Raw genomic sequence first — 19066 nt, 5'->3', positions numbered from 1 at the left:
TCAGAGAATCCAGCTCAAACCAGTCAGCTTGGAGAGAAGGTTGAGCAGAACAGCTGAGTTGAAACAGCCAGCAGAGTTCAACGAGAGCTAGAAAGAATGAGCGATTCAAAGATAAATCTCAGGGGCTGAAATAATCTTTTATTTTTATTAGATATTTTCTTTATATACATTTTAAATGCTATCCTGAAAGTTCCCTATACCCTCCCTCTGCCCTGCTCCCCTACCCACCCACTCCTGCTTCTTGGCCTTGGCATTCCCCTGTACTGGGACATATAAACTTTTCAACAACAAGGGGCCTCTCTCGGCAGCACATATACTAAAATTGGAACGATACAGAGAAGATTAGCATGGACCCTGAGTGGACTGAAATAATCTTGGCCTAGGTTAGATTGTATTGAGGCCAAAAACTTCCAGGACTAGGTCAGGAATAATTAGAACAGAGAAACTCTCTGGGCTCAGCCCAGTGTTTGTAAAGCTTGGATACAGCTCTCATCTCGTCTCTTTATCAGAGGAAATAAAAGTGACATTTACCCTTTCTTCCCTCTTTTATCTTTCATCCATAGTTAAAAATTTAAGGTTTTGTTTGTTTGTTGTTTTAACTTGGTTGGTCGGTTGATTGGTTTTGTGTGGTTGCTTTGTTTTGGGGTTTTTTTTTTTTGATTTTTTGTTAGGTATTTATTTCATTTACATTTCCAATGCTATCCCAAAAGTCCCCCACCGGCACCCCCACCCACCCACTCCCACTTCTTGGCCCTGGCGTTCCCGTGTACTGAGGCAGATAAAGTTTGCACGACCAATGGGCCTCTCTTTCCTCTGATGACCAACTAGGCCAACTTCTGATACATATGCAGCTAGAGGCAAGAGCTCTGGGGGGTACTGGGCAGTTCATATTGTTGTTCCACCTATAGGGTTGCAGATCCCTTTAGCTCTTTGGGTACTTTCTATAGTTTCCTCCATTGGGGGCCCTGTAATCCATCCAATAGCTTACTGTGAGCATCAACATCTGTGTTTGCTAGGCCCCGGCATAGTCTCACAAGAGACAGCTATATCTGGGTCCTTTAAGCAAAATCTTGCTAGTGTATGCAATGGTGTCAGCGTTTGGAGGCTGATTATGGGATGGATCCCTGGATTTGACAGTCTCTAGATGGTCCATCCTTTCGTCACAGCTCCAAACTGTGCCTCTGTAACTCCTTCCATGGGTGTTTTGTTCGCAATTCTAAGAATAGCCAGAAGCTGGAAAGAACCCAGATGCCCCACAACAGAGAAATGGATACAGAAAATGTGGTACATTTACACAATGGAGTACTACTCAGCTATTAAGAAGAATGAATTTATGAAATTCCTAGGCAAATGGATAGATCTGGAGGGCATCATCCTGAGTGAGGTAACTCAGTCACAAAAGAACTCACATAATATGTACTCACTGATAAGTGGATATTAGCCCAAAACTTAGGATACCCAAGATATAAGATACAATTTTCTAAACACATTAAACTCAAGAAGAACGAAGACCAAAATGTGGACACTTTGCCCCTTCTTAGAATTGGGAACAAATCACCCATGGAAGGAATTACAGAGACACAGTTTTTGTTTTTGTTTTTTTTTTTTAAAGACAGGTTGGAAAAGATCTTATTCCTTATATATTTAATAGTGACACATTACAGTTTCTCATCTGAGTAAATTTCATCAAGTATGATAAAGCTGAGTTGTCTTTACCTTCAACAATGCTGTGACTCCTCTGTATTTTATAATGTCTGCAGAGTTCTTCAGTCCTGATTTATCTTCAGTGAACACACTTATTTGCTCACTGCACTCTGTCTTACAACATAAAACCTGTACTTAGACCTTAGGGTGAAGAAAAACAACCAGACTCTTCTAGGAAACTTAGCTTCACTAGTCCTCATCAGCAGTGAGGGAGGAAGGATTTGCATCATTTAGAAGTTCCTAAAAATACCAGAAAGGATTTACATGAGTAAGTCACTCATTTGCTTCTTGCTTTTTACATCATCTCATTTCGATCCATTGTTTCTTGCAGATCAAGCCACAAATCTGCTTACTTCTCCCTCCAAATCATCTTTCTCAGAATGCCATCAAATATTCTTTCTGAACAGGGAGTGAAGACTTTTCCTTCCTTGATAGTCACTTCTTAATATGTTATAATAAAATCTCTGCAAATAAACACCATCACTTCCTTAACAATTAATGAGTCAACAGGATTTATAACTTGAAATCCTTCTGTACTTTTTTCTTAGTGTTTCTTCTAGTGTCTTATATGTAGATACAGACCAGGTTAATGCCATTTGATTCATAGTTTATTTTTAAAACACTATACCAATTTGAAATTGTTTACTATCTCTCGTCACTTTTCTCTTCACCAACCTTACTCTACAGTGTTGAATATTAGAAGTCATTTTCCATTTCAGTCGTTTCTTTGTTGTTGTGGTTGTTGTGGTTGTTGTTAAACTTTGAGACAGACTTATCAGTATTTCTTAGCTGGCTTGGGACTAATTATGGACATAATGCTAGCCTCCAACTTTTAAGAGATCTGCTTGGCTCTGCCTTGTGACTGCTGATAGTAAAGCCATGTGCCACCTCACCCTGCAGCATTCAATGTTTCTGCTGGGACTATTAATGGCACTCGAGTGCTACATCTTGTCATTGTTTTGTTAGCTTTACAGAAAAGTAGATAGACAATAATCTTATCCTTCTTTGAATTATCTGCAAAAATATCTAAGCAAAAAGTGCAACTCATTATCCAGAAGAATAAGTATATATGCAGAAAGATATTGAACTTGAGATACTCCCCTTAAATTTGCAGTAGCACATTTAAAAGTTAGAAGAACTAGGTGGTGTATACCTGAAAACGAACTCCTAAAATCCTAAAGAAAAATATCATAAATTAAAGGCCTGTCTGGACTACAAAGTAAGCTCAAGTTTCACAGATACAAACTTAATTATATACAGTGAATTGGTAAGAGAGGCCCATTGGTCTTGCAAACTTTATATGCCAAGTACAGGGGAACACCAGGGCCAAGAAGTGGGAGTAGGTGGGTAGGGGAGCAGGGCGGGGAGAGGGTATAGGGAACTTTAAGGATAGCATTTGAAATGTATATAAAGAAAATATCTAATAAAAAAAGAATCCTTGCCAAAAAAAGGAAAAAGGAAAAGGAAGGCATGGCTGAGAATGAAGCAGGGGTGTAAATGTTTGTTTAGCCTGAAAAAGCACCTATCATAGTATAGAGTATGTGAATTTCTGTACCAGGCAATTTTAAATCTTTTAATGAGGGTCCCTCTTCATGTAATAATATTTATAATAAAATGGAAACATAGAGCCTCTAATATCATAAAATATTTGAATATCTTTTACTAGGAAATAAAATTTATAAACAAAATATAAAAAGAATGTTATTCCAAAAATCTGTTATTAGTATATAAAAGTTAGCTTACTGTTTTTTTCTGTACACCTGAACAACATTTTGTATTTTGTTTAAATAAATAAATCTTTAAAAACAAGTAAGCAAACAAACAAGAAAAGGAAGTCCTATTTTCCAGACCCAGCCAAATGATGGTTAGCTCTTAGGAATTCACTGAAGGTTTCATACCAACCAGCGGGTTAAATTACATCTTCTGTAGGAATGGTTTTTCGAATGGGCACTTGAAACACCATGGATCATGTAAGAGTCTCAGGACTGTTGCTTAGAGTGCTGGGTGTGGATTTACTTTTCACCCCTTAACTTGAAGAAAACATGGAGCTTCACGAAATAGGCAGGGCCATCTTGTGCCGGTCAGAGTAGAAAGCATCTGAATGGACCAGTCTGTAGTGCAAGAACCAATTCATGATGGTCAGAATAGAGATCATCTGAATGGACCTGATGCTCCCTCCCTGCCCACTGCAGATTTCCCTTTTCTCTCCACTGCTCTCCTTACACCAGATTCCCTCCTCTCTGGCCCGTTCCTATCCCCATCCCAAGTCCCACCTAATTCTCTCTCTCCACCTACCTTCATTATCTGTTCTATTTCCCCTTTTGAGAAAGACTCAAGCATCCTCTCTTGGGTCCTCCTTATTTGGTTTCTTTGGGTTTGTGGATTGTAGCATAGTTATCTTGTACTTTATGGCTAAATACCCAGTTATAAGTGTGTACATATCATGCATGTCATTTGGGGTCTGTGTTACCTCACTCCGGAGGATTTTTTCTAGTTCCATCCATTTGCCTGTAAAATCTATGATGTTCTTCTTTTATTTTTTTCCCACATTTTTTATTAGATATTTTCTTCATTTACATTTCAAATGCTATCCCAAAAGTCCCCTATACCCTCCCCCTGCCCTTCTTCCCTACCCACTCACTCCCACTTCTTGGCTCTGGCATTCCCCTGTATTAGGGCATATAAAGTTTGCTAGACCAAGGGGCCTCTCTTCCCAATGATGGCCATCATTTTGTATGTTTTGTTTTTTTAAATTTTAGTCAGTTTGTGTTTCTCTGTGATATAAGAAGTCCTTTCTTGTTTATATTGAACATTTATATATCATTAGAAGAAGTTTTATTTAAGCTCTGTCAATTTTTGAAAAACTTTGAGTTTTGCATATATTATAGATAATATTTGTAACAGGCTTATGACTTTCAAATGCCCCCTCTCTCCATGTGGGTTTTTCTTTTCCTCAGTTGATAGTATAGAAATTGAGCGAAGTGAAAAACTATTAAGTAACAATTACATGTTAATAATCAGAAAAAACTGCAAAATTTAAAGTGTGTGTCTGTGTGTATGTGTATGTATGTATCAGTGTATCTGTGTGTGTGTCTGTGTCTGTGTTTGTATGTGTGTGTGTCTATCTGTCTGTCTATGTCTCTGTGTGTCAGTGTGTTTCTGTATGTGTGATCTTCACAATTTTAACTCAACAAACAACTGTCTCTATTTAACATCACTTTTCAACATATTTTCATTGAATAATAGTAAAAGAAAGAGAAATGTCCAAGTTTCTGTGCTTTCTGATCCATTGATTTGTTCTATGACCTTCTGTCTTGACACTGTCGGACCTCAATTTCACAATCTATAAAACCATTCCTGTTAGATTTACCTTTTGATCCATTACTCTAACTCTGGATACTTTATGGTAAGGGAACAGGATGACACAGCCACCCCATCTCTTTATACCATGGTGTGGAAAATAATGAATGCTTTCCATTGACACTTATGTCACCCTATGGTCTAGATTTTAAAGTTTGTGTTTTTAATTATATTCATATATTACATGTAAATGAAGAGACTGCATTATCATAACTGAACAAAAATTCAGATGCAAAAGAAAATTCAATGATTTGACATTTAGCTGGTAAACTACAGAATTAATGCCTTGTGACAGCAAAATTATGTTTCTACACTAAATTCTTTCTTCTTGTCTAGAAAAATAGGCAAGTTCACTTCTAATGGCACTGAATTAACAGATGATGCTTAGAATTTTCTGTGAAAAAGATGAGCTTAGTAGATTCTGTAGGCAGACAAATGTGATGCTGTCTGTCTTGCAGATGGAGAGTGATTTGTTCTTTACTGTATGCTAATATGTGAAGAAACTGAAAAGAAAACCCAACCACAGTGAATACAAAATTTAAACTTTATATAAATTTGATGCAAATATACTCAAATATATGTCTTTGTTTGTAACTTCATCAGTGTGTTTTGAGAATTACTCAGGAAGATCTCTAGAATCTATTCAATGTCTTTTTTTTTGCAGTGTTATTTTAAAGGTTCCTATTATAATTTTTATTTAAAAGTCAAAATTCAATTATATTTTGATCATAGTCTTATCCTCTCCAAGTCCTTCCTTATCCTTTCCCCTTCCCTACACATCCAACATTAAGTTCTTTCTAAAACAGTACAAAAAAAAAAAAAAAAACCAACAATACAACAAAACTCTCCAAAAACGAAAACAATATAAAACCATTAAACCACAAAACAAAACATGAAATTGTAATTAAATAAAAGCATACACAAAAAAGTACAGAGTCCAGTTATATGTTGTTTTTTCTCTCCCGGCAGGTAGGGATTAACCTTTAGCCTTGTGGCTAGGTTTGCATTCACTCATTCCCACATTCATTCACTCACTTGCTTACTCATCCATTCTTTCTTTTAAAAATATAATAAAACATAATGATAAAACAAAAACTATCATATCCAAGTTGAACAAGACAATTCAAAGAAGGAAAAGGCACAGAATCAGAGACCCACTTTTTTTGTACACTCAGCAGTCTCATAAAACTACTAAACTATAAGCCATAATATGTACACAGAGGATATGGTGCAGGATCAGTGAATGCACTGTACAAGTTTCTTCAGTCTCTGTGAGTTCATAAGAACTTTGCCCATGTTGATTCAGAGGGCCTTGTTTCTCTGGTGTCCTCCAACCTCTCTGCATTTTATAGTCTTCCTGCTTCCCCTTCTGCTGGCTTCCCTAAATTATATTGGAAAAGATTTGAAGAACTTCCATTTAGTGCTGAGTCTATTAAGTTCTCTCAGTCTATGTATAACGTCTGTCTGTTGGTGTCTATCTTTGTTCTCATCTATGGCAGGAAGAAGTTTTTTCTGATAATGGCTGAGCAGGGCATTTATATATTTGAATAGTAGGAAATAATTAGGAGTTGTTTTATCCTTACATTGGGGGGAGGCACTGTGATTTGGTTTTACCCTAGGAATCTGGCAAATCAGGTCTCAGGTTTTGTTGACCCAAGCAGTGTCAAGTATGTGCATCCTGTTATAGAATGGGCCTTAGTTAAAATTGGTTGTTGGTTGGTTACTCACACAAACTTTGTACAACCATTACCCTAGCATATATTACAGAAGACCATTGTAGATAAAGAATTTATAATTGATTTGGTGTTTATATATCTCTTTTGAAAGCATGCGGAATATGTTCTTGTAACAAAGTGTTAGAACACAAGGATGAAGATTCTATGTAGGTATGAACTCAACATTTCCATCTTTAATGACATGTTTACATGTTGTCTTCAACAACAGGGTCTTAATATTTGTTTGTGGAGAGCAACCTATGATCTTGGCAACAGCTGCAGTTGTTTGGGGATTCCAATGGGTTCGTTTGGCCAACAACTCAGGTATAACCCAATCCCAGTACTAGAAGCTTCATTACTGGGACTCTGACTCCCCCATTATTTCAATTTAGCTTGCTCTCATATATGTATATAATTTAATAAGTTTCTACTCTATTAGGTTTTCATATTACCTTTCAAATACCCCTTAATTTTAGCCATTTCTCACTGCTTCCCATCTCACAACCCACTCCTCTCTTCCCATCTCGACTTGATCTTCCATTCCAGCATTCTCTTTCTATTCTAGCTATCTATTCTATTCCCCATTGCCTAATGAGACCTATCTTTTCCCTCAGTTCCCTTACCCTATACTTACCTTCTATAGTTCTACTGATTGTACCTTGGTTACCATTGCCATCACAGATACTATTCACATATAAGTGAATAGTTACCATATTACGATCCTGACTCTGGGATACCAGATTCAGATTCTTGTATAATTCCATCAATTTGCCAGCAAATTTCATAATGTCCTTATTTTAATAACTAGATAGTATTCTACTGTGTAAATGTACCACATTTTCTTTATCTATTCCTCTGTTTCTCCCTATTATGAATATAGCCATAATGAACATGGGTAACTACAAGTCTCTGTGATAGGAGAAACGTTCTTTAGGTATATAACTGTTTCCCCCTTCCTTTCTGCAAGACAAACACAGTTGTATTGATAAAAGATTCCCATAAAAAGATTTTAAATTTCCTGGTTCAGAAATCCAGGATTATTACTTACATGATAATATTTGTATTTCTATGATGAAAAATTCTGATTTTATTAATAGTAATAATTTCACCTTTAATTTATTTAAGATGCCATATATTCTTTTGTATTAACTATAGTTAATATGAGTAGGTAGGCAAAATTAAAGGTAAAAGTAGGCATATACTCCTAATGTAACATCTGCTGAACTCTAAGGTGAACTACAGACAAGCTTTCTCACTAACAAAAATAGTATTTAATAAGCTGAACCCCACCTTCCTTACCATGAGGTTAAGTACTTGAAAATTTTGCTTTCTTTTTCCTTAACTGGCTTAAATTTCTAACATTCATTGACATGTATTAAAAATATAGATACCATAAGAAAATACAGTCATAGTTCAATTGAATGTTTTTAATGTTCAACATAGTATGCTTAAAATAAAATAATCTAGATAACAGTAAATAGATATTATCTATAATATATATTCTTTATCAATTTCATAATGATATACAATTTACAAAATATACTTTCATATAACATGTGTTAGTGGAAACTAATATAATTCATTCAATATGCTTAAATTAGAATAAGCTGGATCACATTAAATAGATGTTGACTATAATTCATATTCATTATCAATTACATAATACAATCCATAAAATATACTTTAATATCATATGTGGTAGTGGAAAACAATAGAATTCAGTCAACTAAGGTTTTAGAACTAAGTTGAATTTAATCATTGCAATCTAATCAAATAAATAAACACAAATTTAACAATACAGGAACAGAAATTTTACAAGAAAACCTTTTCATTTAAGATAAAGAATTATAAATTTTGGATTAAAAGTTCTTGTTTTTCTGTTGAAAGTTTTCTTACAAAGTATCTAATTTTTTATTGTATGTATTTGGGTGTCTTGTTTGGTTTTGTATCTGTATCCACTTGTTTGTCTGGTGACTTAGGACACTTAGGTGTCACCATGTAAATTCTGGGAATGAAACCTAAGTCCTCTAAAAGAGGAGTCAGTGCTCTTTTATTTTTTATTTTTTTTATTTTTTATTGGATATTCTTTTTATTTATATTTTAAATGTTGTTCCTTTTCCCAGTTATCCCCCCACCCCAGAAATCCCCTTTGCTTCTATGAGGGTGTTTCCCCAACCACCCACTCCAGCCTCCATGCCCTCAAATTCCCCTACACTGTAGTATCTAGCCTTCACAGGACCAAGGACCTCTCCTCCAATTGATGCCGGACAAGGCTATCCTCTACATAGGCTGCTGGAGCCATGGTTTGTTTCCTCCATGTGTACTCCTTGGTTGAGAGTTTTGTCCCTGGGAGCTCTGTGGGAGATGGTTGGTTGATATTATTGTTCTTCCTATGGAGTTGCAAACCCCTTCAGCTCCTTCAGTCCTTTTTCTAACTCCTCCATTGGGGACCCCATTGGGAACTCAGTACTCAGTCCAATGGTTGGCTATAAGCATCTGCCTCTGTATTTGTCAGTCTCTGGCAGAGCCTCTCAGGAAACAGCTGTATCAGGCTCCTGTCAGCAAGCACTTCTTGGCATCAACAATAGTTTCTGGGTTTGGTGACTGTATATGGGATGGATCCCCAGGTGGGACAGTCTTTGGATAGCCTTTCCTTCAGTCTCTGCTCCAAACTTTGTCTCCATATTTGCTTCCATGAGTATTTTGTTCTCCTTTCTAAGAAGGACTAAAGCACCCACACTTTGGTCTTCCTTCTTCTTGAGCTTCATGTGGTCTGTGAATTGTATCTTGGGTATTCCAACTTTTGGGCTGATATCCACTTATCAGTGAGGGCACACCATGTGTGTTCTTTTGTGATTGGGTTACCTCACTCAAGATGATATTTTCTTGTTCCATCAATTTGCATAAGAGTTTCATGAATCCATTGGTTTTATATAGCTGAGTAGTACTCCATTGTAAAAATGTACCAAATTTTCTGTATCCATTGCTCTGTTAAGGGACATGTGGGTTATTTCCAGATTCTGGCTATTATAATAAGCCTGCTAGGAACATAGTTGAGCATGTGTCCTGTACTGGCTAGTTTTGTATCAAATTGACACAGCTGGAGTTATCACAGAAAAGGGAGCTTCAGTTGAGGAAATGTCTACATGAGGACCAACTGTAAGGCATTTCCTCAATTACTGATCAAGGGGGAAAGGCCCCTTGTGGGTGGGACCATCTCTGGGCTGGTAGTCTTGGTTCTATAAGAGAGCAGGCTGAGCAAGCCAGGGGAAGCAAGCCAGTAAGGAACATCCGTCCATGGCCTCTGCATCATCTCCTGCTTCCAGACCTGCATGAGTTCCAGTCCTGACTTTCTTGGTGATGAACAACAGTATGGAAGTGTAAGCCGAATAAACCCTTTCCTCCCCAACTTGCTTCATGGTCATGATGTTTGTGCAGGAACAGAAACCCTGACTAAGACAAATTGGTACCAGAATTGTGGGGTATTCCTGTGACAACCTGAACATGTTTTGGGGAGGACTAAGGAAGGACTTTGGAACTTTGGGCTTGAAGATCCATTTGTTGTTAAGAGCTCTGTCAGACGTTATATAGGAATTTTGAAGATAATGTTGAAAACAGTGCAGAAGATAGAAGTCTGGCTTGTGAAATTTCAGAGGGAAAATTAAAGACTCTTTTCAGGACCATTGCTATTTTGATTGGGAAGATTCTGTGGTTCTGGTTAGCTGGGGCTGAAGAATCAGCTGTGATTAACAAGATGCCAGAACTACTAAAGTGAAACTTTTGCATTACTGGGACTATTGATGCTGTTTAGGTGGAGCTAAGAAATTAGTGGTGATTAAGAAGAGACCAGAATCGTTGAGGTGACATTTTCCGGGAAGTGTTTTCTGAAAGCACAAAGAGGCTGTGTTCCAGAGATAGCCAAGGTTGTATTCCTGCTGCAGCGGAACTTGGTAATGTATAAGGGTCACCCAGGTGGTACTGGTTTTGAAGGCATGAAGGGGTCAAGCAGAGCAGCTGAGGCTTGGCACTGTGAGAGGCCATGGAAGGCCATTGGTGAAGGTGCAGCCTCAGTTGCAATTGACAGCCCAGGACTGAAGGGGTCATGCAGTGTTTTGGAGATGCCAGTACCATGAGATGACCAACAAGAGCAGCAGTAGCAGTGGAGTATAGGCATCTGGAGCCTAGAGAACTATGTGTGTGCTACAAAGGGCATGCATGGCTGGAGAAGTGGCCCAAGCCCTTGGAGGAGCCCAGAAGATCGTGAGTTGGATCCCAGACATTGGATGGTTAGAGATTGATTTTTGCTTTTGATTGTGACTATGCCCTAATATTTTCCCTCTTGAAGGAAGAAACTATTTTTTAATATTTTTATTACATATTTTCCTCAATTACATTTCCAATTCTCTACCAAAAGTCCTCCATACCCCCCCCCACTTCCCTACCCACCCACTCCCATTTTTTGGCCCTGGCATTCCGCTGTACTGGGGCATATAAAGTTTGTGTGTCCAATGGGCCTCTCTTTCCAGTGATGGCCGACTAGGCCATCTTTTGATACATATGCAGGTATAGTCAAGAGCTCTGGGGTCCTGGTTAGTTCAGAATGTTGTTCCACCTATAGGGTTGCAGATCCCTTTAGCTCCTTGGGTACTTTCTCTAGCTCCTCTGTTGGGAGCCCTGAGGAAGAAACTATTTTAGTGGAGCCCACAGTTAAGAGACATTTAATTGTAAAAGACTTTGGATTTTAAAAGATATTGGACATTTTAAAGGGATTGACTTTTAATATGTAAAGACTGTGGGAGTTTTAAAGTTGTTTAGAACTTGGGGATGCATTGGACATGCAAACTTTATATGCCCCAGTTCAGGGGAATGCCAGGGCCAAAAAGTGGGAATGGATAGGTAGGGGAGTGGGGGGGGGAGGGTATGGGGGACTTTTGGGATAGCATTGGAAATGTAATTGAGGAAAATACATAATAAAAAAAAACTTGGGGATGAATAAGAAATTAAGAATTGAGGTTTACTAGTGATGTGTTTGTATATCAAGTTGACAAGGGGTCAATTGTACTGGCTAGTTTTGTGTCAACTTGACACAGCTGCAGTTATCACAGAAAAAGGAGCTCAGTTGAGGAAATGTCTACATGAGATCCAACTGTAAGGTATTTTCTCAATTAGTGATCAAGGGGGAAAGGCTCCTTGTGGGTGGGACCATCTCTGGGCTGGTAATCTTGGTTCTATAAGAGAGCAGGCTGAGCAAGCCAGGGGAAGCAAGCCAGTAAGGAATATCCATCCATTGCCTCTGCATCAGCTCCTGCTTCCAGACCTGCATGAGTTCTAGTCCTGACTTCCTTGGTGATGAACAGCAGTGTGGAAGTGTAAGCCGAATAAACCCTTTCCTCCCCAAATTGCTTCTTGGTCATGATGTTTGTGCAGGAATAGAAACCCTGACTAAGACATGTCCTTATTACATGTTGGAACTTCTTCTGGGTATATGCCCAAAAGTGGTATAGCTGGGTCCTCTGGTACTACAATGTCCAATTTTCTAAGGAATCTCCAGACTGATTTCCAGAGTGACTGTACCAGCTTGCAATCCCAACAACAAAGGAGCGGTGTTCCTCTTTCTCCACATTCTCACTAGCATCTGCTGTTACCTGAGTTTTTGATCTTAGTCATTCTGACTGGTGTGAAGTGAAATCTCAGGGTAGTTTTGATTTGCATTTCCCTGATAACTAAGGTTGTTGCACATTTCTTTAGGTGTTTTTCAGACATTTGGTATTCCTCAGTTGAAAATTTTTGTTTAGCTCTTTAACCCATTTTAAATAGGTTTATTTGATTATCTGGAATCTAACTTCTTGAGGTTTTCCTTTTTTTTTTTTTTTTCTTTTTTTAATGGTTTTTCGAGACAGGGTTTCTAGCCTTGACTGTCCTGGAACTCACTCTGTAGACCAGGCAGGCCTCAAACTCAGAAATCAGCCTGCCTCTGCCTCCTGAGTGCTGGGATTAAAGGTGTGCGCCACCAACCCAGCTCTTGAGTTCTTTATACTAACCCTTTGTTGGGTGTAGGATTGGTAAATATCTTTTCCCAACCTGTTGGTTGCTGTTTTGTCCTATTGACAGTGTCCTTTGCCTTACAGAAACTTTGCAATTGAATGAGGTCCCATTTGTTGATTCCTGTTCTCAGAGCATATATTATTGTTGTTCTGTTCAGGAACTTTCCCCCTGTGTCCCTGTCTTTGAGGCTCTTCCCCACTTTCTCCTCTATTAGTTTCAATTGATCCACTTGGACTTGATCTTTGTACAAGGAGATAAGAATGGGTCAGTCAGTGCTCTTAACTCTTCTGTCAGTTCTCCTGTCTTCCTAAATAATGTTGTGTCATTTTTCTATCTCTGAGTGAAACCAATAATAAAAAAAAATTTCTAAATAATTCAATAATAGAATCTTACAAATTACCACACAAACTATTTTTATGCTGGATATTTCAGGTTAAATAAACTAGGAAAAAAAGCCTGTTTCTCTCATATATAGATACATTTTGTTGGTTGTATTTCTTTAAAGGAATATTCTTTCCCTATGAATATTCTGCAAATGTGAACTCTTGTAAGGAGTAAGTGCTAAAAGTCTTAGATGCGAATATTATTCTATGTTCTTAATTATTTTGATTATTAATATCAGAAATAGCTAAGAATAATGTTATCATGATTTACTGTTTTAATAGTTATAGCCTTTGAAATAAAGAGAAGCATATAATGATTAAACAAAGTAAGATAGCTCCTAGATCAGAATATTGTTTGTGTATACACACACACACACACACACACACACACACATATATATATATATATATATATATATATATATATATATATATATATATATACACACACGTTTAAGGCTGTTTGAAGAATAAGACTAAACGAGCAAATTTTCCTGGTGGTGAAATTCAAATTTTACAATTCAGGATTGTTGAGCTATCCTTTTTTCTAACTTACTAGGCAATTAAATTAAGATGCAGATTTTAACAGTTATAAGCCTTCCTCTTTGTCTCATATAGAACAGTTTTTCCCATGCTGACTACAGAGATTTATTACCCTGCTTGTAACTATCAACCAGAAAAGACATCCTGACTTTCTACCTCTTAGGTGCTACCCTTCATTTCTGGTCTTTTATGTAGTTTACTACATTTTGGAAACCTCAGATGCTGAGAACCTCAGCATCTCCATTGTTTTGGTTGGTCCTTCATAGCTGTAGTTTTACTGATGTAATGAATCATAATGTAAATGTATGTGTTTTCTAATGGGAACCTCAGATTATATGAGCAATTTGGCTTGATGTGTAGCCTCTGGTTATTTTGCATTTTGCCCCTTTGGTGTATTCTAATGAGTATGAAAGGAAAAATTGTCTAGGATACATACACACATAACATTGGTAAGGGGGCTGGGCTGACTTCATGTGGAAAAATGAATTTTGTCAAATCATAACAGAAATCTTCATTAGGTGAAGGTTGCAATGCTCTTGTTAAATGCATGATACAACAATTTGGCTGAGATCTTGGCAGTGATATAACATTTAGATTTGTTTTTGCTTTTGTTCTTTTTTTGGCTCGTTTAAGAGACCACAGACAGAATTGTTTATTTTTGGTAAAGGTCATAGCAAAAGTTCACCTCAATGATTGTAAGCGTGTCACCAAGTTGGTTATGGTGGCCCTGAGCTTGAGCTCCTGACAATGATGCTGGCTGAATTGTTGTACATATAGTGGAACAGGCTATTTTCTCATTAGTCATGTTTGGTAACAGTATTTTCATTTTCTTCGTGGAATATTAGCTGGGAAACTAAAGAAAAAAGGTAGAGTTCTTTGCAGTTCTTTGAACTTAATATTCAAACATTAATAGTATATGGATATTATTAATATGTTGTATTTCTGATTTATCTCTCTACTTGGATTTGTAATCTGAAATGAACACAACTAGTTTCTTTAGTACAGTCCCTTCTCCATTTTTCCTCACAATCAGATCTTGTTAATCTTCATTATCTTCAGGTCTCCTTGCCCCGTTTTCGCTATTTAACATTAGCTTATTTTTAAATTGGATATTTTCTTTATTCACATTTCAAATGTCCTCCTTTCCTGTTTTCCCCCAGAAATCCTCTATCCCATCCCACCTCCTCATGCTTCTGTGAGGGTGTTCACCCACCCATCCACCTACTCCTGTCTCCCTGCCCTGGCCTCCCCCTATACAGGGGCATCAAACCTTCACTGGACCAAGGGTCTTTCCTCCCTTTGATGCTTGACAAGGCCATCCTCTGCTACATATGTGGCTGGAGCCATGATCCCTCTATGTATACTCTTTGGTTGGTCCTGGTTGCTATTAAAAACAATGACTTCATGGAATTCTTAGGCAAATGGATGGAATTAGAAAATATCATCCTGAGTGAGGTAAACCAATCACTGAAGAACACTCATGGTATGTACTCACTGATAAGTGGATATTAGTCCAAAAGCTCAGAATATACCAGAGACCTGGAAGGTGAGAGACTCTCAGGACTCAAAGGGAGGGCCCTTAGATGAAATGCTCTACAATAGGTAGAGTGAACTTATAGAACCCACCTCCAGCAGGAAGACAGGGCATCAAATGAGGTAGGGAATTGCCATCCCACAGTAAACTGACCCATATTGTTCTTGTCTGAAAGAACTATAGGAATGAAAATGGAGAAGAGCCTGGGGAAAAGAAGGTCCACTGACAGGCCCAAAGTGAGATCCAGCTCAAGGGGAAGGTCGCAAGGCCTGACACTATTACTAAGGCTATGGAGCCCTCACAAAAAGAGACCTAGCATGACTGTACTCTGGAAGACCCAACAAGCAACTGAAAGAGTCAGAGGCAGATATTTGTATCCAGCAAATGGACAGAAGCTGCTGAACCCTGAGGTTGAATTAGGGAAAGGCAGAAAGAAGCTGAGGAGGATGACCCTGTGGGAGAACCAGCAGTCTCAGTTAATTTTGACCCCTGAGATATCTCAAAACACTGGGCCATCAACCAGGAATGATGCACCAGCTGATATGAGGCCCCCAACACATATACAGAAGAGGACTGTCTGGTCTGTGATGCATCTAGATGATGCATCTAACCCTCAAGAGACTGGAGGCCCCAGGGAGTTTAGAGGTCATTGGTGTGGGGGGATGGGAACATCCTTGTGAAGACTGGGTTTGGGGAGGAGGTATGGGATGTGGATCAGTTGGAGAGTGGAGTAAGGTGGAGGAGATAAATGCTAGAGTGTAAAAAAAATAAATAAGAAAAAAGTTTTCAATTAAAAATATATAAAAACAGTTCTATTTTGCTTTTGTATTTATCAAATGCATCTCAGAAGTATAAGGTCATATATTCATGAGTGCTAATATGTGTACTTTCACACATGCTAAGAATGAGTATTGACTATATATTTTCTGGAGCATTATTCAATAGTATATATTAATGGCATTTTCAAATACAACTATAGAGAATATTAGTAAACCCTTTGCAAAAAAAGTTTGCAAAAATAGGTGAGTGTTCAAGAAAGATTTGAGCATAAAACCTTTTGTGTTACCATCTGCATAACCTCATGAGACTTGAACATATATAAAATCTTAACATATATGAATCACTAACAAGGTTTTATAGCAAATTCATATAACACAGCATCAGAAAAATATTGCTTTTCAGTCTGAAAAATATTCAGTGATGTAGAAAATCAATTTTAATTGCATGACCCAATAATAATTATCTTTCAAATTGACAAATAAAATTGCATACATTTATAGTTTATGGCATGATGTTTTGACACATGTATCCATTGTGAAATGGTAAACTTGAGTTAATTACAATGTATATTACCTCACATACATGTCATTTTTGTGTGATAAGGTCACTGAAAATCTACTCTCTTAGCAATATTTAATTACATAATATCTTGCTATTAACCATAGCTGTCATAGCACAAAATAGCTGCCATGAAGTTATTCTGTATAATTGAAATTTTATATCTTTTGATCAATATTTCTACAATAATGTTTTTAAATTATAGCTAGTGATATTAATATAATAAAATGTCAGAATGAACTTTGCCAAGAATAGAATAAACCTGATAAATGCAACTGAAAGCTAATAAAACTCTTTTAGATGACCTCATATTAGTTTCAATTAAGGTCACTTGGTTAAAATAGATACAACCAAGCCAGGCATGGTAGTGCACACCTTTAATCCCAGCACTTGGGAGGCAGAGGCAGGCAGATTTCTGAGTTCAAGGCCAGCCTGGTCTACAAAGTGAGTTCCAGGACAGCCAGAGCTACACAGAGAAACTCTGTCTCCAAAACAAAACGAAACAAAACCAAAACCAAACCAAACCAAACCAAAACAAAACAAAACAAAACAAAACAAAACAAAATAGATACAACCATTCAAAGCAGAGTTGTTCCCAAGAATCTACTAGGACATAGCTAAATTCAAGCCAACAACACCATCTTCTCTTCCATTGTGTCTCCTCCCTCACGTAATCATGTAATTTATACAACTACACTAAAATATAATAAATGGCTAATTCATTATTAAATATAACTTGTTGTGATTCTAATATAAATATAATTTTCCAGCCCATTTTCCTCCCTCCATGCCTTTCCACTTAACTCACTTTGTCTGTTTAAATCAATGGCTTCTTTTAAAAGTGTGTGTATGTGTGTGTGTGTGTGTGTAGAGGGTATTTTCCTAAATATATTTGTGTCTAAAACTTAAGTCAGATAAATGGTACAATTCCAGGCAAGTAAGTATTCAGAGGGGCTGCTAACACTAATTTGAGAGGGCCCAGTCAAACCAAAAAGGGGAAAAGTATGTTATATCACATGTATATATACAGAGAGAATTGCACTGGGTCTTCAGTGATTATTCCCTCAGAGTGGATAGACATGGAGAGCATCAGCATGCCAGAGAGGTCTTCACGAGTTCAGCTTCAGTACCATAGGCATGCCATGGCATTCTTGTTGGTAAAGTGTTTGTTACTGTGCCAGTGGATGGAGCAGTTACCAGGATGACCTGTTGTTACAGCTTGCAAGATGGTGAAATCTGCCTCTAAAGACACTTTATGGTATGTACATAACAGTTACAAAAGCACTCAAAATTTAGAAAATTAACAAATAAAATGCACTGCCAGAGGTACTGAGAAGTCCCCTCTTCTTATGTCTTGCCTCCAGTCTGAACTATTAGAAATGAAAAAAATAGGGGGGGGGGTGCTGACAAGATGGATCAGCAGATAGAAGCACTTTTTTTTAATTGGATACTTTATTTACTTACATTTCAAATGCTATCCCCTTTCCCAGTTTTCCCTCCTCAAACCCCCTACCCCATTCCCTCCTCCTGCTTCTATGAGAGTGATCCCCCACCCACCCATCACCCACTCCCACCTCCCTGCCTTGGAACTCCCCTATACTGGGAATCGAGCCTTCACAGGACCAAGGGCCTCTCCTGTGCACTTTGAGCTAAAGCTGGACAACCTAAGTTTGATCCTGAAAACTTTTGAAAGGTGAAAGGGAGATTTTGAGCACATGTACACACACCGTCCACACATGCACATTGAAAACAACTTAGCAAAGGATATAAGAAGAAGAAAGAGTTGAAGGATTGACTGAATGAAGGAGTTCTTGACATGGTAGTCATATGAGCACAACCTTCAGCAGAAGGTTTTAATGAGTATAAAACTAGAATTCACAGATACTTGGAACTGGACTGGAATTTATGCAAAGTAAAATAAATTAAAAGTGATTTCCTAAGGTGTCATTTAGGAATTAAGAAAAAAAAAAAAAAAAAAACAAGTGAAATACATCAGTATGGCCAAAAGCAATGATTAGGGGAAAAAAAAAACTAAAATTATTTCTTTTGTGTAGTCTCCTGATTATAGATTGTTTAATAAATGGGTTAAAATGTGTAATTGCTTGACAAGAAAATGAATAATGGAACAATAGCCTAACATTATCACTCTGGTAATTTCATATAATAATTTTGACTATATACTTGAAAAGGATTATGCTAGATAATTTCATTCAAATGGGTCAATTACTCAATAACCTGGGAGTAGAGGTGGAATCCTTTATAGCTAAGATTTTATGACAGCCTAAATGGTAGGCTTAATAAATTTATATTTCAATTAAACTATTTAATGTCTAGTATCTAGGTTTAGAATTCTAAGGACTAAATTATCTGTTCAATCTTGACATAAAAATTAAAGGCTTTGTCTAATCATGTGAATAAATATAAAATCTCTTGGAGAAAGCTCT

At 37.4% G+C, this 19066-nt stretch overlaps 1 non-coding gene across 1 annotated transcript; it reads left to right on the top strand.

The window, feature by feature from the left end:
- The first annotated feature begins 292 nt into the window (after positions 1-292).
- LOC115031352 (U6 spliceosomal RNA) lies at positions 293-394 on the top strand. The gene has a single exon (XR_003836993.1). It is a non-coding gene; the product is annotated as a U6 spliceosomal RNA (small nuclear RNA).
- The last annotated feature ends 18672 nt before the right edge of the window (positions 395-19066 follow it).

Source organism: Mus caroli, unplaced genomic scaffold (genome assembly GCF_978045245.1).
Source record: "Mus caroli unplaced genomic scaffold, Mus_caroli_1 scaffold_7, whole genome shotgun sequence".
Classification (NCBI taxonomy): Eukaryota; Metazoa; Chordata; class Mammalia; order Rodentia; family Muridae; genus Mus; species Mus caroli.
This window is presented reverse-complemented; position numbering and strand designations above follow the sequence as displayed.